The sequence below is a fragment of the Pelodiscus sinensis genome, chromosome 18, assembly GCF_049634645.1.
Source record: "Pelodiscus sinensis isolate JC-2024 chromosome 18, ASM4963464v1, whole genome shotgun sequence".
NCBI classification, from domain to species: Eukaryota; Metazoa; Chordata; order Testudines; family Trionychidae; genus Pelodiscus; species Pelodiscus sinensis.
Window position 1 is genome coordinate 13,410,973 of NC_134728.1, and position 17,976 is coordinate 13,428,948.

Below are 17,976 nucleotides of genomic sequence, written 5' to 3' on the forward strand. Positions count from 1 at the left end.
TATTTTTGTGGGCATTTCTGATCTCTTTTTGACATTAACGCTGTTACATTAAAAGGGGCAAATAAGCAAGCAGTCCATCTAAAGAATAGGTGGAGAGTCTTTATTGCAGTGTATACTACATTGGAAGGGCAGGTATCTCAGAAATTGTGAATTCATGTGGATGACCACATGAATATTTTAATTTAAAATGCCCCCTTTTGTCAATAAAAGTTTAGAATTTGAAATACTGTGGCCAGCTCTGCTGATCAGTAGTGATCATATTAAAATTGTATAAAGAATCATGTTTTAGGTGTAAATCATGGGAACTTGTATTTCAACTCTAACACATTCATATTTTGGGAGTACTCAACTTACATCTTTCCTTTGAGGTCTTCTACTCATATATTGAATTGATCACATAGATAATATGCCCACACACACAAAAAGTCTGATTTTCATGAATTTGTATGTGGCCAAATATGTTTTTGGATCTTGCTTATTAGATGGCAACTATGAATCTACATGTACATCTCATGATCCAGAAAGCAAGATCTCATTTTAGTTTGCAATTTCCCCCTTTGAAAAATCTACCCAGGCCTTTCCCAAGATTTTCATGGGGATTTTGTCTGATTTTAGTGAACTTTACATATTTTTTGACCAGAATTAGATGCGATCTATATAATGTATCCGTATAAGGCTTGATGAGATCTATATTAACATGTACAGAATGAACTTATTGAAGTAAGGGCACTTTCCATCTCCAATGGAGTTAATGGGATTTTTTCCATGGTTAGATCCCTAAGGCCAAGTCTATACTAGACCCGGAAGGTTGGTTTAAGGTATGTAACTCCAGCTACATAAATAACATAGCTGGAGTCGATGAACTTAAGCTGAGCTTGGTGCTGTTTCACAGTGAGAGGTCTATGCTTCTGTCAACTTCCCTTAGGCTATGTCTGGACTGCAGGCTTCTTTTGGAATAATTTTTTCCGGAAGAGATCTTCCGAAAAAACTTCTTCCGAAAGAGAGCATCCACACTGCCTAAGTCCATCGAAAAAGCAATCTGCTTTTTTGAAAGATAGTGTCCATTCAGTCTGGATGCTATCTTGCAAGTAAGCTGTGATTACTCTGAGCAGAATGGCCACCAGGGCACCTGTGCTTTTTCCTCTTTCCTCTACTTGTGTAAGAACTCCCTCTTCCCCATCCACACACACCTTTTTCCGAAAGAGCTCTTTTAGAAAAAGGCTTTTTCCTCGTAGAAAGAAATTTACCAATGTCGGAAAAACCCCTCTGTTCTTTTGATTTTCTTTCAAAAAAACGTGATTGCAGTGTGGACATAATTGAAGTTTTTTGGAAAAATGGCTGTTTTTTCAAAAAAACCTTTGTCATGAAGACATACCCTTACTCTTTGAGAATCGAGGAGTACCAGCATCGACTGGGAGATTGATCACTGGCGTGGCAAGTGGAGATGTGGCCTAATGAGACTCCTAGTTAGTCCTTTTCATATCTAGTTGCTAGGAGTATCCACTGTCCACAGACTGCAGCAAAATATGGGAATTGGCATCTCCCAAGCACCTGGATTACATCTTTATTCTGTTCCACTCGTATAGTGTCTCCAGTGATAGAGATGTGGCAAGTTGGGGTCTAAAGTCATCTATCACCACGAGTGGATGAGTGACTAGACAAAACAAAAGTGGTGCACCAAGCCTATTCTTTTCTTAAAGAATGTTTTTCCAATATGAGCTTTGCAAAAATAAATGTTTTTCCCAGAAAATATCTCCTTTCAAAGATCAGCATTTGACTAGAAAGACTGTTTAGAGCACAGAGATACTCACTGAAAAAGGTAGGTGAGGTAATTCTCTTTTTTCGGCCAACTTCTATTGGTGAGAGAGACAAGCTTTTGAGCTACAGAGTAGGCTTGTCTCTTCCTAAGTAGGCTCAAAAGCTTGTCTCTCACTGACAGAAGTTGTTCCAATAAAAGATATTACCTCCCTCACCTTGTCTCTTTGGGTATGTCTACACAGCAAAGTTATTTTAAAATAACAGCTGTTATTTCGAATTAACTTTACCAGCGTCTACACAGCCAAACCACTATTCTGAAATAAATTTGAAATAGCGGAGCACTTATTTCGAATTTGGTAAACCTCATTCCATGAGGAATAACATCAAATTTGAAATAGCTAAATCGAAATAAGTGCTGTGTAGACGCTTATTTCAAAATAGGGAGCCTCCAGCCCTTTCCAGGGTGCCCTGGTGGCCACTCTGGGCCAAACCAGGAAAACTCTTCTGCTCCCTCCAGCCCCAGAGCCCTTAAAGGGGTAGAGTCTGGCCACAGTGCCTGTGCCAGCTGCAAACCTGCCAGCACAGAGCCAGCAGTCACTGCCCCTAGCCCAGCATAAGCCAGCAACCCACTGGCACACAGCCCTCCACTGCTCCCCAGGAGTAGGCTGGCAGCTCCCAGGAGCCTGCCAGGGGCTGCAAAAGGCGGGTGCCTTCCCGGTACAGTGCGGAGATATTAGATCTGATTGAGGTTTAGGGGGAGGCCTCCAATGTCCATGATCTCCACATTAGATGCAGGAACGTGGCTGTCTACAGGTGGATGGCTGACAGCCTGGCCACCAAAGGCCACATGTGCACCCAGGAGCAAGTGTGCATGAAGATAAAGGAGCTGCGGCAGGCCTGTGTCAGGGCCACAGGAGGCAGCTCCCAAACAGGGACTGGTCCAGACCCCTGCCCCTATTATGATGCCCTGGACCACATCCTGGAGGGAGGGGGGGACAGACGGTCCATACCCCCCAGCTGGTCATTGACCCTGGGGCAGAGGGCCCTGACCAGGGCATGAAAGAGGAGGAGGAGGAGGAGGAGGATGGCCAGGAGTTGCAGGAGCCTGGAGGGAGTGTGGCACTCACTCAGGACCCCTGAAGTGTCACAGCAGCCATGTCACTGGTATCGTCTGAGGCTGGGGAGGCCTCGACATGTGAGTGCCATCACTGTCCCCTTATGCAGGGTGGGGAGGGAGAGGGAGACCAGGGACCGCACGTGTGGGCCTTGCTGACCACGGAGCACACAGCAACCTGTTCATGTGCCATGCCACCCTGGGCATGTGGCCCTGGTTGGCTGCCACACAGGGGCCCTGGCCTGTTACCCACATGTGTGTAGGCATGAAGCACATGACATGCTCCTGACCCCAGGGAGGGACACTGCACGATGCCCTCCCTCCACAAGCCCCTGGCACGCGGAGGAGTTGTGGTACACCCGCCCTTCGTGTGCTTTGCTGGATCAGCCCACATTAATGTCCAGGAAGTGACCCTGGTGCTCAGACACAGCCTGCAGGATGACCGAGAAGTATCTCTTCCGGTTTATGTACAGGGAGGCCTGGTGTTCTGGGGTACGGATGGGGTTGTGCGTCCTGTCGATCGCCCCTCCGCAGTTGGGGAAGCCCAGGGCGCCAAACCCCTCAATGACCGCATCCACATCAGTGAGGCGGATGACTCTGCGGAGCAGCACTGTATTGATGACCTTGACCACCTGCAGAGGGACACACAAAACCTAGAGTCACTGGGGTGCCAGGGTGGCTGAGAGTGCTCCTTCCCTGCCACTGTCCCGTGTCTCCTCCCCGGGAGCAACCCCCCTGCAATCCTAGCCACCACGGGCAGTCCGTAGTGTGGCTGAACAAACTCTCCTGTGGAGGGGACTTGCACCACCTCCCTCCCTTTTCCCTGGGGTAGCCCATCTCCTCCTTCCCCCCGCCCATCCCAGGCACAGTGGCTGGAGACTGCCATACCTGCATGAGCACTGCTCCGACAGTGGATTCCCCCACACTGAACTGGTTCCGCATAGATGAGTAGCTGTCCAGCATGGAGAGCTTCCAGAGGGCGATGACCTCACGCTTGTGGAGGGGAATGGCAGGCCTCATGCGCGTGTCCTGTCACTGCAGAGCAGGGGCGAGCCACTCACAAAGCTTGAGGAAGATGTCCTCCTTCGTTCTGAAGTTCTGGGTCCATTGTTGGTCTCCCCAGCACTCCAGGATGATGTGGTCCCATCAGTCAGTACTGGTGTCCAGACGCCAGATGCGGTGGGGCACGTTGGCATCCAGGTGCTGCTGCTGCTCCTCCTCGTCCCCGAGGAGGGTCCAGAAGAGGGCCTAGGGGTCAGGCTGCAGCAGATGCTGCAAGGCAGACTCCAGCAATTGCTGCCAGGCTTGCAGCAACACATCCAAAATGAGCACCAGAGTGCCTGGGGCAGCTCTGGCTCCATGGTGCCGAGTGCTGTTGTGTCCCGAGTCAGGGCAACCAAAGCAGACAGAGACAAAAATGCTTTGCTGTCCCTCAGCAAGGTAGGCAAGCAAGCAAGGAAAGCTGAGAACTGGCCGACCAGGAGGGTCCCTTTAAGCACAAGCTTCAGATAGCCTCAGGCCGCAGCGTGGACGTAAAATGCTATTTCGAAATGCATTTTGTGTGTAGGCACTTTATTTTGAAATATCTTATTTCGAATTAACTATTTAGAAATTAGATATTTTGAAATAATGCTGTAGTGTAGACATACCCTTTGGGATTTACATGGCTCCAATAACAATGAATGCAATAGATGTTTGCTAACAGTTGCTGTCCTCAGTCTTCAGATATCTAAGGGAATACATTTATCGATGCGTATTGCATTTAATAGGCAAAAATTATGTAAGACTCAACAGTTGCAACAGCAAATTATGTGGAACTCAGGCTCAATTTCTAACCTCCAACTAAATTGTCAAGATCAGCTCTTATGAATGTGGCATGTGGAAGAATGCAAGTTCTCATGGTTGTAAAAACCATAATGAGTACTTGTGTTAGAAAATGAGGTGGAAAATTAATATTGGATATATTATAAAGCCAGAAAAATCCAGATGACATTTTATACCAGCCATATTTGTTAGCGCTGTGGCTTAGTTGGCCAGCTTATCTCTACTGTATTCATTCCATTCCATTATATTCTGCTTTATTATATTCAGCTTTATTATATTCAGCCAGAATGCAAGAAACCTACAAGCGTGTACTGTGTAAGACACTGCCTTCTACAGTTAGCAGGAGGCTTGAGGCCTTCACATTTTGGCATAGATAAACTTAGGTAACCCATTTGTTTTGGGGAGCTGGAAGGAGAATATTAGGGGGAATTTTGTCCATAATGGCATCAGCCAACTACAGAACATGAACTGACACCTGTTTCTGGAAGGTTTTAGATGGAACATCCAACCACAAAGATGCCATGGCAATGAACTGATGTGTATGATAATGGGGTGAAATCAGAAAAAGACTCACTTATAAAAGAAGGACCTCTTAACACTGTTAAGGGAAGGAAATACAAATAAGGAAGAGGGAAGAAATCCCTATTGAATATGTACTAGACGTGGTAACGTCAGGGTAACATAGGAAGGAGAAATGTTGCCCTTGGGAGGTGCAGAATGTTGGACACTGGTGAAGATGAGGAAGATAATTTCATGGAGGTTAGGTCCATAAAAGGCTATTAGCTAGGGGATAGAAATGGTGTCCCTGGCCTCTGTTTGTCAGAGGCTGGAGGATGGCAGGAGACAAATGGCTTGATCATTGTCTTCGGTCCACCCCCTCTGGGGCATCTGGTGCTGGCCACTGTCGGCAGACAGGCTACTGGGCTAGATGGACCTTTGTTCTGACCCAGTACGGCCATTCTTATGTTCTTATATTCTTATGATGGTGATGAGGAAGATAATGACTAACATTTCAGGTTGTTCTGCAAGAGATGGTAGGAATATTGATATTCAGATGTACTTTCTGCATAACCGCTATCTACCTTACTGACAGGCCTGCTGACGGGGGAGGGAGGAAGGGGTAGTTACCCTGGGACCTGGTGTTCAAAAGGGTCCAGGGCTCCTGACTGTCACCAGATCTTCCCCTCTCCCCTCCATGGGAGTGTGGAGTTGGGCTCCCTCACCTTGTCCAGTAAGTCTGTTAGCCTCCCCAGTTACTTAGTTAATGAGTGTTTGATGTTGCTAAATGATTTAATAAATGATATATTTGTAAATATAAAAGAGTTCCCATTGTGTGAGTGTTGGGCTTCAAAGTAATGACTGGGAATTCTTATTCATAATCTTTAGTTGAGGTAACATGCTACTTTAACTTCTCCATTGTACATATTTTTTCTCCACAGGTCTATGTGATAAGGTTGTAACAGAATTTCTGAAATACCGCACCAGAACTGTGTGTTTGTGTGTAGGGAGGGGGTTGTTGTTAGGAGACCATTTGTGAATAAACATGGATTTAAAAAATGGATTTAAAAATCTGTTTGTTAAAAAATGTCCAATGAATAGAACAGGTTGTTCAGCAGAAGTAACAGAAAAGCTTATGCTGGTAGCACATGCACAACTATATTATCAGCCAATGAGATATTGAATTATTCAGCTTCCATGATTTTATAAACCTCAATTATTTACCTAACTGATTAGGGTGATGACTTGGCAAAAGCTGGTCATTAATCAAGCAAATTTATATTCACAGACACCCCTAATTTTTGCATTGACAGGGAAGGGCAACAATTTTTGCAGGGGGGGCCACTCCACGAATTTTGTAAGTTGTCATGAGCTGTGCTTTTCTACTATATTAATGGAAGGGGTGAGGGGTCTGGGATGGGATTTGGGTGCAGGGGGAGCTCTGGGCTGGGGCAGAGTGTTGGGACACAGGAGAGGGTGAGGGAGTTAGATGCAGGACTGGGCTCCAGGCTGGAGCAGGGGATCGAGGTGCAAGGTCTGGGAGGGAGTCCGGGTGCAGGAAGGGTCTCTGACCTGGGGCAACGGGTTGGGTGTAGGAGGGGGGTGCAGTGTTGAGGAGGGTTTGGATGCAGGAAGGGGTTCTGACTTTGGGAGAAGGGGGTTGAAGTGTGGAAGGGGATGTGAGGTTCAGAGTCTGGCCAGGTGTCTCCCAGCTGGCAGCACAGCAGAGCTCAGGTGGGGTGCCTGCCTGCCTACCATGGCCCAACACCACTCCTGGTAGCATCTGGATGCTGGTGGCATGTCTCTGTGTACTCTTGGGTGGGTGTAAATTTACCACAAGGTAGTTATGCTTTCTGGAGAGCCTGAACCAGATGCTGATCTTAGTAATGCTGGTGCAAATCTGGAGTAATTCCACTGAAGTCAGTGGAGTCACTTGGATTTACACTGTGTAACTGAGATCAGAATCTGTCTCTTTCTTCACTGGTCTCTTGATGACTATGTATATTATGTGCTAAACGCACACATTTCTTCAAGGCAGCAATAAGGAAGCAACCTCTGTCATGTAATGGTATAGAGTGTACTCTTTAGCATAGGGACACAAAGGCTACGTCTACACTGGCCCCTTTTCCGGAAGGGGCATGTAAATTTCACTAGTCGTCGTAGGGAAATCCGCGGGGGATTTAAATATCCCCCGCGGCATTTAAATAAAAATGTCCGCCGCTTTTTTCCGGCTTTTAAAAAAGCCGGAAAAGAGCGTCTAGACTGGCCCCGATCCTCCGGAAAAAGTGCCCTTTTCCGGAGGGTCTTATTCCTACTTTGAAGTTCAAATCCCGGGCTTCATTTGCAAGTGCGGTATGCCTACATTACCCCACTAGTTCGAACTAGCGGGGTAGTGTAGACATACCCTAATAGATCAACGGGCTAATGAAAGAAGTAGCCAGCAAGTAGTACTGCTACTTCCTTTTTAAAAGCTTCAGAGGGGTAGCCGAGTTAGTCTGTAACAGGAAAAATGTAAAAAACCCAACAAATAGACTAGTAGCACCTTAAAGACTAACAAAACATGTAGATAGTATTATGAGCTTTCGTGGGTGCAACCCACTTCTTCAGGATATTCCGGTCATCTGAAGAAGTGGGCTGTGCCCATGAAAGCTCATGATACCATCTATGTGTTTTGTTAGTCTTTAAGGGTATGGCTAAACTGTGGTGGGGTTTTTTTGGGATATCGGAGATATCCGGTAAAAACTCAGCCATTTCCAGGGAATGTGTTTGCTCTTCCGCTTTTTTTGCAGAATTGCAAACGCACTCTTTTGGAAGCCCCTGTATTCCTCATTCCACGAGGAAGAAGGGGCTTTTGAAATAGGTTTTTTTCCCGAAATTTGGCCCAGTCTAGACAGGTCAAATTTCGGAAAAGACTTTTCCAACAAAAATATCGGAAGAAGATACACAAAATGCATTCTGCATTTTGCGTATCTTTTCCCGATAGACCCTTGCTGTCTAGCCGTGCCCTAAGGTGCTACTAGACTATTTGTTTTTTTTTAAAGTTTTTCCTCATGTAAGCCATTCCTGCATTTCCCATAAAGATGCACATCTGTGTAATTCAATTATTGTGGATTCATTGCTTATTGCATTAAATTATTTCTGATATAAAAATATCCCTTTACACCTCCTTAAGAGATGTTGCTTTATCTTTTATTAAGGTGCTAAGCAGAATCCTAAACTGCAACCCTCTCCCACTGAACAGCTGCATTTTCCTGAACTCAGCTTGGTAATAAGGCCAGGCTGCAAAATTACACCTTGATTGCACATAAGGCTTCCTTGATGTATGCATCGCCACTACAAATGAGTAGTTTGTTACTCATTTACACTTGAAATGTCTTTGCCTAAACTAAGTTGAACAACAAATGTGTTTCTTCATTGCCTGCCATGTAAATGCTGCTCAGTAGAGGCCACTATTAGACTGTGCTGGTAACTTTAAAAGGAAAAGTAGGCGCAGTATTTAAAGAAAATATAGGTTGTACATTTTTCAAATGTACTAGTCAAAGCCTCAAAGAAACAGGCAACACCTTCTCATCTGCTCTTGATTTTTAGATGCATTCTGGTTATGCATCAATACTTATACTTTTAGTGTTCTCTGTTTCTTTATGTTGACTAGGTAAGTCCTTTATCTGTACAAGAAAATAGGAGCTAGTGTAGTCATAAAACATCATTGGCAATGTAGATATCGTGGATGCAGAGTGGCTAGGATGAATAAAGACCAGTCTTTAGCTGATATAAATCAGTGTAGCTACATTGACTTCATACTGATTTATACCATCTGAGTATCTCTTTTCTCCCAACATATCAATTGATCAGTATTGGTAACTATAGCAACTGGATGGTTAGATTTGGATTTTTAAAAAATGTATTTTTTGTGTGTGTATAACACTGAATAGAAACTGGAGAGAGAGAGAGAGAGTTCAAATTTAGCCTTGATGCAAATGGGTACAATCTGTACTAACTTCAGCGAAGTTAGATTACAACACAGCTAAAAGCAGTGCAGAGAAATGAAAGATGCTTTTTTGCACTCTTTTGATCTCATTTTTTCCCCTAAAGGGAATATCTTTTTTTCTTCACAATTAAAAAAATTGGCGAGTGCTCCTCTAATGCCATTAAACCTCTCTCATTTCATACCCCAAGAATGTTGTACATTTCACACTAGTCACGGATAATTCAGGCAGTGATCTCTTTTGTATAAATCCATGACAGGCAAATCAGATGCAATAGAGGTTGAGCAGACTGTTGTTACTGGGGTATGTCATGAAATGATGGAGATGTGTCCAAGTTAGACAGTGAAATCTGTCAATTTTGCTTTTTTTCCCCATTTGAAAAGTGCAGAGAATATAAACCAGAATGACAAGGATTTGTGCCCACTCTTTGCAGAAAGACTCTTGTGTTGAAAGGAATTTTCTGGTTAGTATTTGGTACAGTGATATGGTAGTTATTATTATTAATAATATTAATATTTTATTTTATTATTTGTATCATGGTAGATGTCCCAGAGAAGACTGGCACCTCATTATGCTCGGTGGAGAGTAAGCACATAAGAGACAGACCATGATCCAACAAGTTCACAGTTTAAATTGAGAAGACAAAGGGTGGTAAGAAAGGAAGTAATGTGATATCCCATTTTACAAATTGAAATCTGGGGCAAAGACAATTGAAGAATCTTGCATACTACTATACATACAATGTGATGGGGGCTAATTTAGCTACAACTAATCAGGAAAGAGATCTTGGAGTTATCGTGGATAGTTCTCTGAAAACATCCTCGCAGTGTGCAGTGGCAGTCAAAAAAGCAAATGGTATGCTAGGAATTATTAAAAAAGGGATGGAAAATAAGATGAAGAATATCTTACTGCTCCTATATAAAACTATAGTACGCCCACATCTTGAATACTGTACACAGATGTGGTCTCCTCACCTCAAAAAAGATATTTTGGCATTAGAAAATGTTCAGGAAAGGGAAACTAAAATGATTAGGGGTTTAGAATGGGTCCCATATGAGGAGAGGCAAAAGAGACTGGGACTTTTCAGTTTAGAAAAGAGGAGACTGAGGAGGGATATGATAGAGTTATATAAAATCATGAGTGGGGTGGAAAGGGTGAATAAAGAAAAGTTATTTACTTGTTCCCATAATATAAGAACTAGAGGACACCAAGAGAAATTAATGGGTTGCAGGTTTAAAACGAATAAAAGAAAGTTCTTCTTCACACAGCGCACAGTCAACCTGTGGAACTCCTTGCCAGAGGAGGCTGTGAAGGCTAGGACTATAACTGAGTTTAAAAAAGAGCTAGATAAATTCATGGAGGTTAGGTCCATAAAAGGCCATTAGCCAGGGGGTAAGGAATGGTGCCTCTGGCCTCTGTTTGTCAAAGGCTGGAGATGGATGGCAGGAGACAAATTGTTTGATCATTGTCTTCGGTCCACCCCTTCTGGGACATCTGGCACTGGCCACTGCCGGCAGACAGGATACTGGACTAGATGGACCTTTGGTCTGACCCAGTATGGCCATTCTTATGTTATGTTCTTGCTTAAAGTCTGTTGGGAAATCAGAGCAGGGACTTGAACTTAGATCTATTGAATCCCAGACCAGTGGAGCCTTCTTTTGCTTTTGGATAATCTGTAGTTCCTCTCTTTCCTTGGTGGCAGTCACAAAATAGAAAAGGGCCTTCCTGTGAAACCTTTGGAAATGGCCTTCCAGCTTCCAGCATGGGGCACAGGAGAGCTGGTTTGGGATATTCATGCCTCTCAATGGCAGTCAAAAATGTTCTGTTGGTGTGGAGAACGTTCCCTCAAAGCCACTGATATAAAATATCCATGAATCACCTTCTTGTGTGCAGTATCTAGTAACCTTATGATGACTACATCCAAAGGGAGCATTCCCAGTTATCACAGTCTTTACAAAAATAAGGCCAGGCATGTGTTTTTGAAACAAGAGACAGGATGGTTTTAGGAGGGAAGCAAGTCCTACTTTTCCAGGAACACGGGATTTTGAAAATATTCTTACATTTGCGACTTATTCTTCCATTTCTTCACTATTTCCTCTTATAATCCTCAGCAGTCTCAGTATGTTTTTACTCATTACTTTCTTCCTCTGCTGTTCATTTCCTACTCATATCTGCCTTCTTTAGTCCTGTGATTGCTTTTTCTTTTCTTTTTTTTTCTCACGCCAATCCTTCCATCTGGAGTAATGTTTAACCCCCTCCCCCCCCCGAACCTACAAACAGACAACTGACATTGGAACCTGGCCATTTGAGTCCTTTCTCAGCCCTGGACTATTGCTTTGAAATGCAAAGCCTCTCAATATTTGGGAAGGGAAGTCAGCATTTCACAAGAAATTTTTCCACACTGTGACAACTGGCAACCCTGTTCCTCAGAGAAACCAAATTTCCAATGCCTAGACAAATAAGGGAGGATAGCCTCAGCTATTTCACAAACACTGGTATTTTCCCTTCCATTCCAGAAATAATCCCTGCAAGTTGGTGTTGATGCATACTGGGAAAGGAATGAGATGACAGTGTCCGACTTGTACTCATTCTGTGAGTAAACAGCAGAACTGAGTCTCTACGTCTGCTAGTCTTGCATCTTCCTGAAAATTCATTTAACTTAGGATTTGCTTAAACATTGTCTAGATAATGTCTGGATAAGGGGATATCTTTAATTGGGCCATCTTTTGTCGGTGAAACAGACACAGAGCTTTCAAGCCACGCAGAGCTCTTCTCTTGAAAGCTTGTGTCTCTCACCAAAAGAAATTGGTCCAATAACAGATGTTACCTCAGTCACCAACCTCATTTCTCTAATATCCTGGAACCGAACTACATTGTATACAAATAGTCTGGATAATGGAGTTAGCATCCTTAGGTCACTTCAGCTCAGAAACTTTATGGTCAGGTTTGGCAGAGTTAATCAGGAAAACTTGCTGTGGTCAAAGCCATTGTGTTGCTGAATCACAGAGAGCTGGATACTGTCCTGATTACAAAAGAATGAGACTTTATTTGAATCAAAGGGTGAACTAAATAAGGCAGAAAGCTGTCTGTTGGGATATTGTGGAGAAATCACCACTGCAAGAGGAACTAAAGTTAGTCAGCAGTGTTGTGGAGACCCAATAAAAAGGGAGACACTCACCATGTAGGTTCTCCAAAGCAGGTTAGATAAGATCTGAAGAGGGACACAGGCTATGGCTTGTGGGCCAGAGCTGGTCCGTTGGACCCTTCAGTCTGGCCCCTGAACCCTCACCAAGGAATGTGGTCAGGACAGCCTTGCCAGGAGGAGCCAGCCCAAATCCTGGGCAGTGTGGTGAGCAGAGGCAGCCAGCTTCTGACCCCTCCCTCCCTTGCAGCCTCCCCCCGGCACCTGGGAGGTGTGGCTGCAGTGCTACCAGCCCCAGTGTTCTGGGTGGTGCATTTAGGGGAGTTGGATATGGGAAGGGATGTCCTATGAGATGGTCAGGGGGTAGGGAGCAAAGTGGGTTGGTTGGGGCAAGAGTCTTGGGGGTTGGGCTGGTGGTGGGGAGCAAAGGGGGTTGGATGGGGGTGAGGACTGGGCCATGCCTGGTTGTTTGGGGAGGCGCAGCCTCCCTTACCTGTTCCTCCATATAATTTCTGTACCTGATGTGATCCTTGGGCCAAAAGGTTTGCCCATCCCTGCATTAGTGGGATGTAAGGCTAACTTAGTTATTCATCAATAAAAGTCTGATCAGTAATTTGAGTGAACTTTTCCTTTTCCCTGTTACTGACAAACAAAACAAGAAGAGAATGAGCCAACAGTAGCCTCTGTAACAAAGGATAATCAGGGAAAGATAAATGAACAACTCTTTCAGTGTGACAATGTTGGCTGCCTTCTATATGGAATTAAGCATACTGAGAAGACAAATGTTCTTGGCAGCACAAAGTGCGATTAAATGCCTTAAAGGAATGGAAAGCACTAAATGACCTTTCATCACTTCAATCACTAGATTAGGTAGGGACATTTTTAATGAAGGACATTAGACTTGGAAAATATCATAGGTGACAGTGTGAACAGCCATCTTTATAGTTATATGTTCTTTCTGATGAAGTCAGTTTCTACCCGCTTTACAGTAGGAATAGTAGGATAGGAATGGACGTGAAGATGTGAGATGAGCATGAGTGGCATATATTTTTCATAACACCATGTAATCCTGTAGCACCTTAGAGACTAACAATACTATATAAAGTATCATAAGCTTTCGTGGGCACAACCCACTTCCTCAGATGAGCAGAGTGGAGAGAAAAGGAGGGACTCACAATTTATAACAGAAAAAGAAGGGAGAGAGAGAAAATACCTGTCAATTGTAGTACTGGTGCTAATGAGGCTAGTGGAGTGGGCTGGAAGTGTCCCAAACTTAGATTTTGATGTCAGTTGGATGTTGAATGTAAGGAAAGCTGGTTTTATAATGGGCCATCCAGTTCAGGTTTTTGTTAAAGCCACGAGAAACAGTGTCAAATTTGCATATGAAGGCCAATTACACTCTCTGTCTCTGTAGCTGACTTGTGAAATTCCTTTGTAGAAGAATGGCTACTTTAAAATCATCAATGAGTGCCCAGGTAGGTTAAAATGTTCCTCTACAGGTTTCTGTGTATTGCCATTTCTGATATCTGATTTGTGTCCATTTATCCATTGTTGGAGAGACTGTCCAGTTTGGCCAATATACCTAGCAGAGGGGCATTGCTGGCATTTGATGGCATAGATCACATTAGAGGATGTGCAGTTGTGTGAGCCCATGACATTGTGGCTTATGTGGTTAGGTCCTGTGATAGTGTCGCTTGTATAGATGTCTGGACAGAGCTGACAGTGGGGTTTATTGAAGGAGTAGTTCCTCAGTGGGATCAAAAGAAAGAGGCCTTTAGATTGAGGCATTGGTGAGTTGTCTGGCAGCCTGTTGCTTTTCAAGTCACAGACTAACATGGCTTCCCCTCAGAGATTTTTTTTTCATGCTGTCTATAGAGAATGAGACAATTTTAATCCCTTTGACTCCATTCCAGCAGTGCAAGAGAGGTCACTGGCAGAATTGCTAGTGCAGTGGTTCTCAGTGTTTTGTATTGTTGAGCCCTTTCACACAGCACTGAATGGGGGACCCCCACAAGAGACTCTAGGGCAGTGTTTCTTAAACTTTTTAAGACTGAGGAACACCAAATAATATTTTTTTTATGAGGATTTTTTGTTGATCCAAAGGTCAAGGGGGAAAAAGGTTGGGAGAAAGTTAAAAGTTAATGAGCAAAAACAAACAAACAAAAAGGTCACCTGTCCCTTTAAGGGTGGCCATTTTAAATTATGTTGTTCTCTGCGGCATACCTCCAACTGCCTCACGGCACATTAGTGTGCCGCGGAACACAATTTAAGAAACACTGCTCAAAGGGCAAGGGAAATAACTCAGTTTCTCTGTGACTATCAGATGGGTGACCTGCAGATTGGAATGCTCTAGGAAGCAACCTAGGAAAGAGATAGGAGCAGAGAGGCTCACCTTGAGTCCCAGGGAGATGGCTTGTGCTGGTGAACCAGGAGGGAGTAGATAGGGGCTTCTGCAGGAGCCCAAGGCTGGGGGAAATGTAGACATAACAGATACTTGTGTTATTGTTTCCTTTTTAAAAAGGACATCCTGTGTATGACGGCTGTTCTAGGTGCATGGGCTAGAAAGAGTCCACCGGCTTCCATGCAGACATTTGTAACATTTAAAAATTGTGGTCAGACTCCCTGCATGCTCAGAGTTAAGCATGTACTTAAATGTTTTGCTGGACTTGGAAGCCTTTGTACCAAATTCTGGACCCATAGAGGTCAATAGCAAAAGGAAACAATTGGTCCCATTGTACTCCTCCCTCAGTTTTACTGCAGCCTAGAGAACTGTCCTCCACCAGCAAGAATACTAGCAACAGGGGATGAATCAGAGGTCTGATTTTCAAAAGTAACAACATTAGAGATACAGGTGCTCTTTTAGGATGATAACTCAGAGGACCAGATTCACATTTACATTGTGGTGTCCTTACACTGCTCTGGTCACACTTATCTCAAGACACCCTATGTGCCTTAACTTTATACAGGGCTAAGTTGGTCTTTCCTAATGACTGCAACAAGAACCAGTCTGCAGAGGCATAAACATTAAACATCTAAAAGACAGTTTTCCAAGCAGAGTGTGCATCTGATGAGCCATGTGAGACAGCCGCAGGAAATGGAGTCATGCCCGCATTAAAAAATAAAGACAGAACTCTTCACCACCTTGTTTGAATAGACATAATCATTTGCATCCTTGGTAATTTGAATGTTGGCAAAATAACTTTGTTTGTCAGCCCTCCAGTTTAAAACATTGTCATTAGCTTAGAAAAAAGAAAAGAGGAGAGAAAGCAAAGTATATTTATTATTTCTTTACAGTTTCAGCAGGGAGCCAAGTAATTTGTTTTTCAGACATATCACATTGTTATGTTACATGATGCAATACCATGAAAGGAGAGGTCTTGAAAGATGAAAATGTGTCTCTCTGGGACAATTGCTCTCAGAAATGTTCATCTATCAGTTTGCATAGTCTCTTTTCATGCCAAACCACAAAAGCAGAAAGCCCAGTATCTGTGATGCTGGCTCTTCCTTTTTACGAATCAAATGCAAACATAAACAGTAGGAGGCCCGGTCCTAAAATGAAAGATATAAGCTTTGCAATGGTGCTATTAATATTCTGTGTTTCTCAGTGCATTCTGACTAAGTTGTGTAACACCTGGGACTACTACTTCATAGGAGCTTCTGCAAACCTTTCCTTCAGGCCAGGCCTATACTATAGGGGAAGGTCAAATTAAAACATGCAACTCCAGCTACATTAATTACATAGCTGGAGTCGACATACCTTAATTTGAGTTTCCCCACTATCCCCATAGTGGGAGGCTTCCCTTACTTCTCACAGGAGTGGAAGTACTGGCCACCAATGGGGATACTCTCTGAGTTCAATTTAGCAGGTCTTTACTAGGCCCATTAAATCGAACTCCAGAAGATCAATTGTGGCATCATTGCTCTTCCCCCTAGTGAAGACATGGCCTAAGTTTCTAGCTTTTGAGGGTTTATTCCATCTGCTTCCCTTGCCCTCCAAGATTTGCCATCACTTGTGATATTAAATGAACCCACATTGAAAGCAAAATTCATTCCAAATGGTTGAGTTTCTTCTAGCTCTTCATGGAAAACATGCAAACCCATTCATTTTGCAGGATTTCAGAACCAAAAAAAAAAAAATAAATCAGTTGAAGATCACTGAAAATTGAGCCCATGTTAGTTCAGTTACACAAACCTTAGCAAAACTGACAGAGAACCTGATTTACTCTGAGTTTGTAACTGACCCTCAACATTAGGTGAGATCCAGGCAGTTGCCAGGGTGACTAATATAGAATGTTTCACTAGCAGTAAGTGATGCAGGAGGAGCAGACAGAGTTGTGGGAAAGAGATTTTATTGAACTTTCTGAGAGGTCAATGTTTGTCTAAGTAGCAGTCTGATCAAATCGCTTTTCTTGAGCTCCAGGCATCACTCTAAATTAAGTCTCTCCTGAAACCTGGTCCTCTTTTCCCAGTTCAATTCATTAAACCAGAGAGCAGAAGATGGGCAAGTAAAGCCTCCATGGACTTTCACTGGGTCTGCACAGCAGCTTGCTAAAAATACTCCAGCAATAGCAACTAAAACCAAAACCAACCAACTTCCCTTCAAACAAAAAAAGATCCCAAAGAAACCAAAAGCAAACTGGAAATTTTCTGACCAGCGTGATAGAAAAGGCATGCAATTGAAGAAAAAGGGAATACATGGGACATTGTCTTTGGGAAAACAGTAGGTGCCTGATTCTCATTAACACTAAACCCTGTTAAAATTGCTAGGGTGATGCAAAGAGGCCTTGGTGTGAATTAGAATCAAACACCCCAAGTGTGACAGGTTTATCTGCTCCTATTCTGTTATCACGAGCTTTCATGGTGTGGTTCTGGGTTTCAGCGTGAACTCTCCAAACAGCTGTCAGTATGCTACCTTGATGAATAGCTGTGGAGCTCTTCTTCTGTTAAGCCATTATCGACACTACAACTTTAAACTAGGGACTTTATAAGTTATTGTTGTTATTTTTTTATTATTTTATTCCAGCATCACCTCAGAAACTGAGTCATGGTCCAGGACTCCACTGTGCTAGGCACTGTCCAAACCAGAACAACAAGACAGTCCCTGAGCTTACATTGATGATAAGTACAGTAAGCATAATTGGTTACCATGACCAGTATGTGATGGGTGAGCGTAAGTACTCCCATACCATTATAAGAAATAAAATATGATACAAATCATACTGAAAGCCCACTATGCCGGTAAGTGGTTACAAACTGAATCCACAGGACCTTCCTGCAAGTTTTTCAGGTAATAACAGGCATGTCTATAATACTGTGTTGCTATCACTAGTCTGGTTTTATTGGACATCTTGTGATAATTAGGGTTTTTCTTAAACCTCAGGTCCTGGAGTCATCTTCATATGTGAGAATCTCAGATGTCTGGGAGAGGGGGTTATTTTATTTTTAAAAGGCAGGTTTCTAACTCTCATGGACATTGAGAAAAGCTTAAACATATTATCTGAGTATCCCCTAGAAGATAATCTCCCCTTCTCAAAACCAAACGCCACCGACAAATCAAACCAAATGTTTTATTTTTAGCCTAAAAACCACAAGATTTTTCAAAAATCTCATGATTTGGGGGGCCTGACATGTTTGAATACTTTGTAACACCGATG

The 17,976-nt window shown here is 43.4% G+C and overlaps 1 long non-coding RNA gene across 1 annotated transcript in view; it reads left to right on the forward strand.

Moving 5' to 3' along the window:
- The window catches only part of LOC112546163 (uncharacterized), a 49,907-nt gene extending 38,030 nt beyond the window's left edge, over window positions 1-11,877 (forward strand). The window contains exons 4-5 of the long non-coding RNA XR_012896504.1: window positions 9,724-9,831; window positions 11,697-11,877. This is a non-coding gene — a long non-coding RNA (uncharacterized LOC112546163). The remainder of the gene's footprint in view (window positions 1-9,723; window positions 9,832-11,696) is intronic.
- Window positions 11,878-17,976: the final 6,099 nt, after the last annotated feature.